Source organism: Heterodontus francisci, unplaced genomic scaffold, assembly GCF_036365525.1.
Source record: "Heterodontus francisci isolate sHetFra1 unplaced genomic scaffold, sHetFra1.hap1 HAP1_SCAFFOLD_2006, whole genome shotgun sequence".
Taxonomy (NCBI): Eukaryota; Metazoa; Chordata; class Chondrichthyes; order Heterodontiformes; family Heterodontidae; genus Heterodontus; species Heterodontus francisci.
In genome coordinates, this window is record NW_027141977.1 from 5980 (window position 1) to 12425 (window position 6446).

A 6446-nucleotide genomic window follows, 5' to 3' on the forward strand; every position below is an offset into this window, starting at 1 on the left:
ACAGTTCCACTCTCCATATCTCTGGGTTTGACCACACTTGGAGCAGTGTATACAGTTCCAGTCTCCATCTCCCTGGGTTAGACCACACTTGGAGCAGTGTGCACAGTTCCACTCTCCGTATCCCTGGGTTAGACCACACTTGGAGCACTGTGCACAGTTCCACTCTCCATATCCCTGGGTTAGACCACACTTGGAGCACTGTGCACAGTTCCACTCTCCAAATAATAAAAGAAAACTACTGCGGATGCTGGAAATCTGAAATAAAAACAAGAAATTCTGGAACCACTCAGCAGGTGTGGCAGCATCTGTGGAGAGAGATGCAGAGTTAACGTTTCGGGTCAGTGACCCTTCTTCGGAACTCGCAAATATTAGAAATGTCAAAGGTTATAAGCAAGTGAGCCGGGGATGGGGCAAGAGATAACAAAGGAGAAGGTGTAGATTGGACAAGGCCACAAAGCTGACCAAGAGGTCACGGAGCAAAGGCAAACAATATGTTAATGGTGTGTTGAAAGACAAAGCATTAGAAAAGATAGGGTGTTAACAGACAGAAGGTTGAACAGCAGCAAGAACAAACATGAAAAAAAACAGTGGGTAAGCAAACTGAACAACCTACAATGAAATGAAATTCACAAAAGATAAAAAAATTGTAAAAAATGCAAAAAAGAAGAAAAAAACAACTAAATAAAAGTAAAATGGGGGGCTGTCATGCTCTGAAATGATTGAACTCAATGTTCAGTCCGGCAGGCTGTAGTGTGCCTAATCGGTAAATGAGATGCTGTTCCTCGAGCTTGCGTTGATGTTCACTGGAACACTGCAGCAATCCCAGGATAGAGATGTGAGCATGAGAGCAGGGGGGAGTGTTGAAATGGCAAGCAACCGGAAGCTCAGGGTCCTGCTTGCGGACTGAGCGGAGATGTTCCGCAAAGCGGTCACCCAGTCTGCGCTTGGTCTCCCCAATGTAGAGGAGACCACACTGTGAGCAGCGAATACAGTATACTACATTGAAAGAAGTACAAGTAAATCGCTGCTTCACCTGAAAGGAGTGTTTGGGGCCTGGGATAGTGAGGAGAGAGGAGGTAAATGGGCAGGTATTACACCTCCTGCGATTGCAGGGGAAGGTGCCCTGGGACGGGGACGAGGTGGTGGGGGTAATGGAGGAGTGGACCAGGGTGTCGAGGAGGGAACGATCCCTTCGGAATGCTGACAGGGGAAGGGAGGGGAAGATGCGCTTGGTAGTGGCATCACGCTGGAGGTGGCGGAAATGGTGGAGGATGATCCTTTTGATATGGAGGCTGATGGGGTGGAAAGTGAGGACAAGGGGAACCCTGTCACGGTTCTGGGAGGGAGGGGAAGGGGTGAGGGTAGAGGTGCGGGGAATGGGCCGGACACGGTTGAGGGCCCTGTCAACCACAGTGGGGGGAAATCCTCGGTTGAGGAAAAAGGTCATATCAGAAGCACCGTCATGGAAGGTAGCATCATCAGAGCAGATGCGTCAGAGACGGAGAAACTGGGAGAATGGAATGGAGTCTTTACAGGAGGTAGGGTGTGAAGAAGTGTAGTCGAGGTAGCTGTGGGAGTCAGTGGGCTTATAATGGATATTGGTAGACAACCTATCCCCAGAGATGGAGACAAAGAAGTCGAGGAAGGGAAGGGAAGTGTCAGAGATGGACCATGTAAAGGTGAGAGAAGGGTGGAAATTGGAAGCAAAGTTGATAAAGTTTTCCAGTTCGGGGCGGGAGCAGGAAACGGCACCGATACAGTCATCAATGTACCGGAAAAAGAGTTGGGGGAGGGGGCCTGAGTAGGACTGGAACAAAGAATGCTCGACATAGCCCACAAAAAGACAGAAGGAAGTGCGTGGAGTTGAAGGAGAAGTTGTTCAATGTGAGAACAAGTTCAGCCAGGCGGAGGAGGGTGGTGGTGGATGGGGACTGGTTGGGCCTCTGTCCCAGGAAGAAGCGGAGAGCCCACAACCCATCCTGGTGGGGGATGGAGGTGTAGAACGATTGGACGTCCATGGTGAAGAGGAGGCGGTTGGGACCAGGAAACTGTCAAAATGACGTAGGGCGTCAGAAGAGTGCTCTCCATATCCCTCGGTTAGACCACACTTGGAGCACTGTACACAGTTCCAGTCTCCATATCCCTGGGTTAGACCACACTTGGAGCACTGTGCACAGTTCCACTCTCCTTATCCCTGGGTTTGACCACACTTGGAGCACTGTGCACAGTTCCACTCTCCTTATCCCTCAGTTAGACCACACTTGGAGCACTGTGCACAGTTCCACTCTCCATATCCCTCAGTTAGACCACACCTGGAGCACTGTGCACAGTTCCACTCTCCATATCCCTCAGTTAGACCACACCTGGAGCACTGTGCACAGTTCCACTCTCCATATCCCTCAGTTAGACCACACTTGGAGCACTGTGCACAGTTCCACTCTCCTTATCCCTGGGTTTGACCACACTTGGAGCACTGTGCACAGTTCCACTCTCCATATCCCTGGTTAGACCACACTTGGAGCACTGTGCACAGTTCCACTCTCCATATCCCTGGGTTAGACCACACTTGGAGCACTGTGCCCAGTTCCACTCTCCATATCCCTCAGTTAGACCACACCTGGAGCACTGTGCACAGTTCCACTCTCCTTATCCCTGGGTTTGACCACACTTGGAGCAGTGTATACAGTTCCAGTCTCCATCTCCCTGGGTTAGACCACACTTGGAGCACTGTGCACAGTTCCACTCTCCATATCCCTGGGTTAGACCACACTTGGAGCACTGTGCGCAGTTCCACTCTCCATATCCCTGGGTTAGACCACACTTGGAGCACTGTGCCCAGTTCCACTCTCCATATCCCTGCTTATACCACACTTGGAGCACTGTGCACAGTTCCACTCTCCATATCCCTGGGTTAGACCACACTTGGAGCACTGTGCACAGTTCCACTCTCCATATCCCTGGGTTAGACCACATTTGGAGCACTGTGCACAGTTCCCCTCTCCATATCCCTCAGTTAGACCACACTTGGAGCACTGTGCACAGTTCCACTCTCCATATCCCTGGGTTAGACCACACTTGGAGCACTGTGCACAGTTCCACTCTCCATATCCCTGGGTTAGACCACATTTGGAGCACTGTGCACAGTTCTCATCTCCGTAATATAAAAAAAGATTTACAAGGGTGATACCAGAACTGCGAAAGACACCCATCAGGAAAGCATGAGACAGAAATGAATAGAGGGTTATGCTGATAGTTAGATGAGGAAGGATGAGAGCAAGCTCCTCTGAGTACAGGAGCAAGAGGCGGCCATTGAGCCCCTCGAGCCTGCTTCTGACGTTCAATCCAATCACAGCTGATTTTCTTTGTCAACTCCACTTTCCCGGACGATCCACCATATCCCTCGATTCTCTCAGTGCCCAAAAATCTCTGCATCTCTGTCTTGAATACATGCAATGACTGAGCATCCACAGCTCTCTCTGGGGTCGCGAATTCCAAAGATTCACAACCCTCGAGTGAAGAAATTTCTCCCCATTTCAGCCCCAAGTAGCTGACCCTTTATCCTGACAGGGACCCCCACCACACTACTTCCAGACTCTCCAATCGGGTGGGGTGGGCAGGGCAAATAGCCTCAGCATCCACCCTGTCAAAGCCCTCTCAGAATTTTATACGTTTCAATGAGATCACTTCTCACTCTTCTAAACTCCAGAGAGTATCGGCCCACTCTATTCAATCTTTCCCCATAGGACAATCTCCTCATTGCAGAATCAATGTTCCTTCCCTTCTATCACAACGTCAGCCAACACTGTACATAGTACTCCAGGTGTGGTCTCACCAATGCCCTGTAATAACTTGAGTAAGACTTCCTTACTCATACTCTAATCCCTTTGTAATAAAGGCCAACAGAGCATTTACGTTCCTAATTGCTTGCTGTACCTCATGTTGACTTTGTATTGTATGTACAAGAACACCCAAATTCCTCTCAATATCAACATTTATGAAACCCCCACTTTTAAAAAAAATTTGTTTTCCTATTCTTCCTACCAAAGTGGAGAACAACTTTTCCTCACAATATATTTCATCTGCCATTTTCTTGCTGTATCCCTTACCTGTCTATACCCCATTGCAGACTATGTGTCCTCCTCACAGCTTATACCCCCCCTAGCTTTGTATCAGCAAACTTGTATACATTGCCATCAGACCCTTCAGCTAAGTCATTAATATAGATTGTAAATAGCTGAGGCACCAGCACTGATCCTTGCAGTTGCTCACTAGTTACAGCCTGCCCAACTTTTATTCCCACTCTGTTTTCTGCCCATTAACCAATCCTCTATCCATGCTAATGTACTACCCCAATCCTATGAGCCCCAATCTTGTGGAATGACCGTTTGTGTGGCATTTTATCAAATGCTGATTGAAAATCTAAATATACGACATCTACTGGTTCCCCTTTATCTACCCTGCTAGTTACATCCTCAAAAAACACTAATAGATTTGTCAAACAAGACTTCCCTTTCACAAAACCACGTTCACTCTGTCTAATCATACAATGATTTTCTAAGTACCCTGTTAACACATCCCGAATAATAGATTCCAGCATTTTCCTGATGGCTGATGTCAGGCTAAGTAGCCTGTAGTTCCCAGTTTTCTCTCTCCCTCCTTTCTTGAACAGCAGTGTTACATTTGCTAACTTCCAATCCGCTGGGACCACTAGAATCTAGGGAACTGTGGAAGTTCAAAACCAATGCATCCACTATCTCTGCAGCCCCCTCTTTTAGAACCCGAGGATGTCGGTTGTCAGGCCCAGGGATTTGTTGGATTTTAGACCCATTAGTTTCTACAGTAGTTTTTCTACACTAGTGTTAATGACTACTTTAAATTCCTCACTCTTATTAGACCCTTGGTTCCTCTCTATTTCTGGAATGGATTTTGTCTTCTATTGTGAAAACATACACAAAATATTTGCTTAACATCTCTGCCATTTCCTTATTCCCCACTATAATTTCTCCTGTCTCAGTTTCTAATGAACCCATGTTTACTTTCACTAATTTCCTCCTATTTACATACCTAGAGAAACATTTACAATCTTTTTATATTTCTTGCTAGTTTACTTTCATTCTATTTTCTTCGATCAATTTTTTGGTCATCCTTTGCTGGTTTCTAAAACTCTCCCAATCCTCAGGCCTACTACACTTTTTTGGCAATACTATAAGCCTCTTCTTTTAATATACTACCATCCTTAACCTCTTTAGTTAGCCACCAATGTATCCTTTTCCTGTGGTGCTTTTATTTCTCAACGGAATGTATATTCAATGGGAATCATGAAGTATTTATTTATATGTTCCCTATTGCTTATCTACCATCATACCTTTTAATCTAATTTCTCAATCTAACTTTGTGAACTTACCCATCATACCTATATAATTAGCTTTCAATTAAGTTTAATACCCTAAGTTTTGGAATTAACTATGCCACTCTCAAACGCAATGTGAAATTCAATCATATTATGATCACTCTTCCTCAGAGAATCCCTTACTGATATTACAAATTAACCCTCTCGCAATACACGGGGTAAGTTGCTTCCATGACATATTGAATGTATTGCATGAACTCATCCTCCAGACTACCTTTGCCAATATGATTTGTCCAGTTCAGTCCATATGAAGATTAAAGTCCCCCATGCTTGTTGCATGACTTTGCTACAAGCTCCTCACAATTTCTGATTAATATGCAGTCCAACAGTACAGCTATTGTTAGGGGGGGGGTCTATAAACTAGTGTTTTATGACCCTTGTTCTGCACCCACACTGATTCTTCATCCTGATCTTCCGAGCCAAGATCCTTCCTCACTATGTTACGATGCCATCCTTTATCAGGACTACTTTCCTGCGAACCACACCACCCCACTTGCCCTTTCCATTCTGCCTTTTCAAAATGACAAGTCCCATGGAATATTTTGTTCCCAAGCTTACTCATCCTGCAACCAAGTCTCTGGAACGGCTATTTAATCAGAACTATTTCCCTCTATCTGTACCGTTAATTTGTCTATCTTGTCATGAATGCTTTCTGCATTCAGATAAAGTGCCTTGAATACAATTTTTTTTGCCAGTATCCCCTGCTTTGACCTTATTTGCTGATGCAGTTTTACTGTTAAACTCTGTCCTTTCCTGTCACACTCTGCTATTCTTTATCCAAATCCCTACACTGCTCTGTGGCCTTGACTTTTCCCTGTGGATATATAAACATCCCCTCGCTTGAACCCCCCACCCTACCTTTCTAGTTTAAAGCCTTATCTACAGGCTTTGTTTTTCAATTCACCAGGACACTGGCCCCAACCCGGTCTAAGTAGATCCTGTCCCAATTGAACAGCTCCCTCTTTCCCCAGTACTGGTGCCAGTGCCCCGCCTCACCACTCTCTGAGCCATTCATTCAACTCTCTGATCTGTTTGA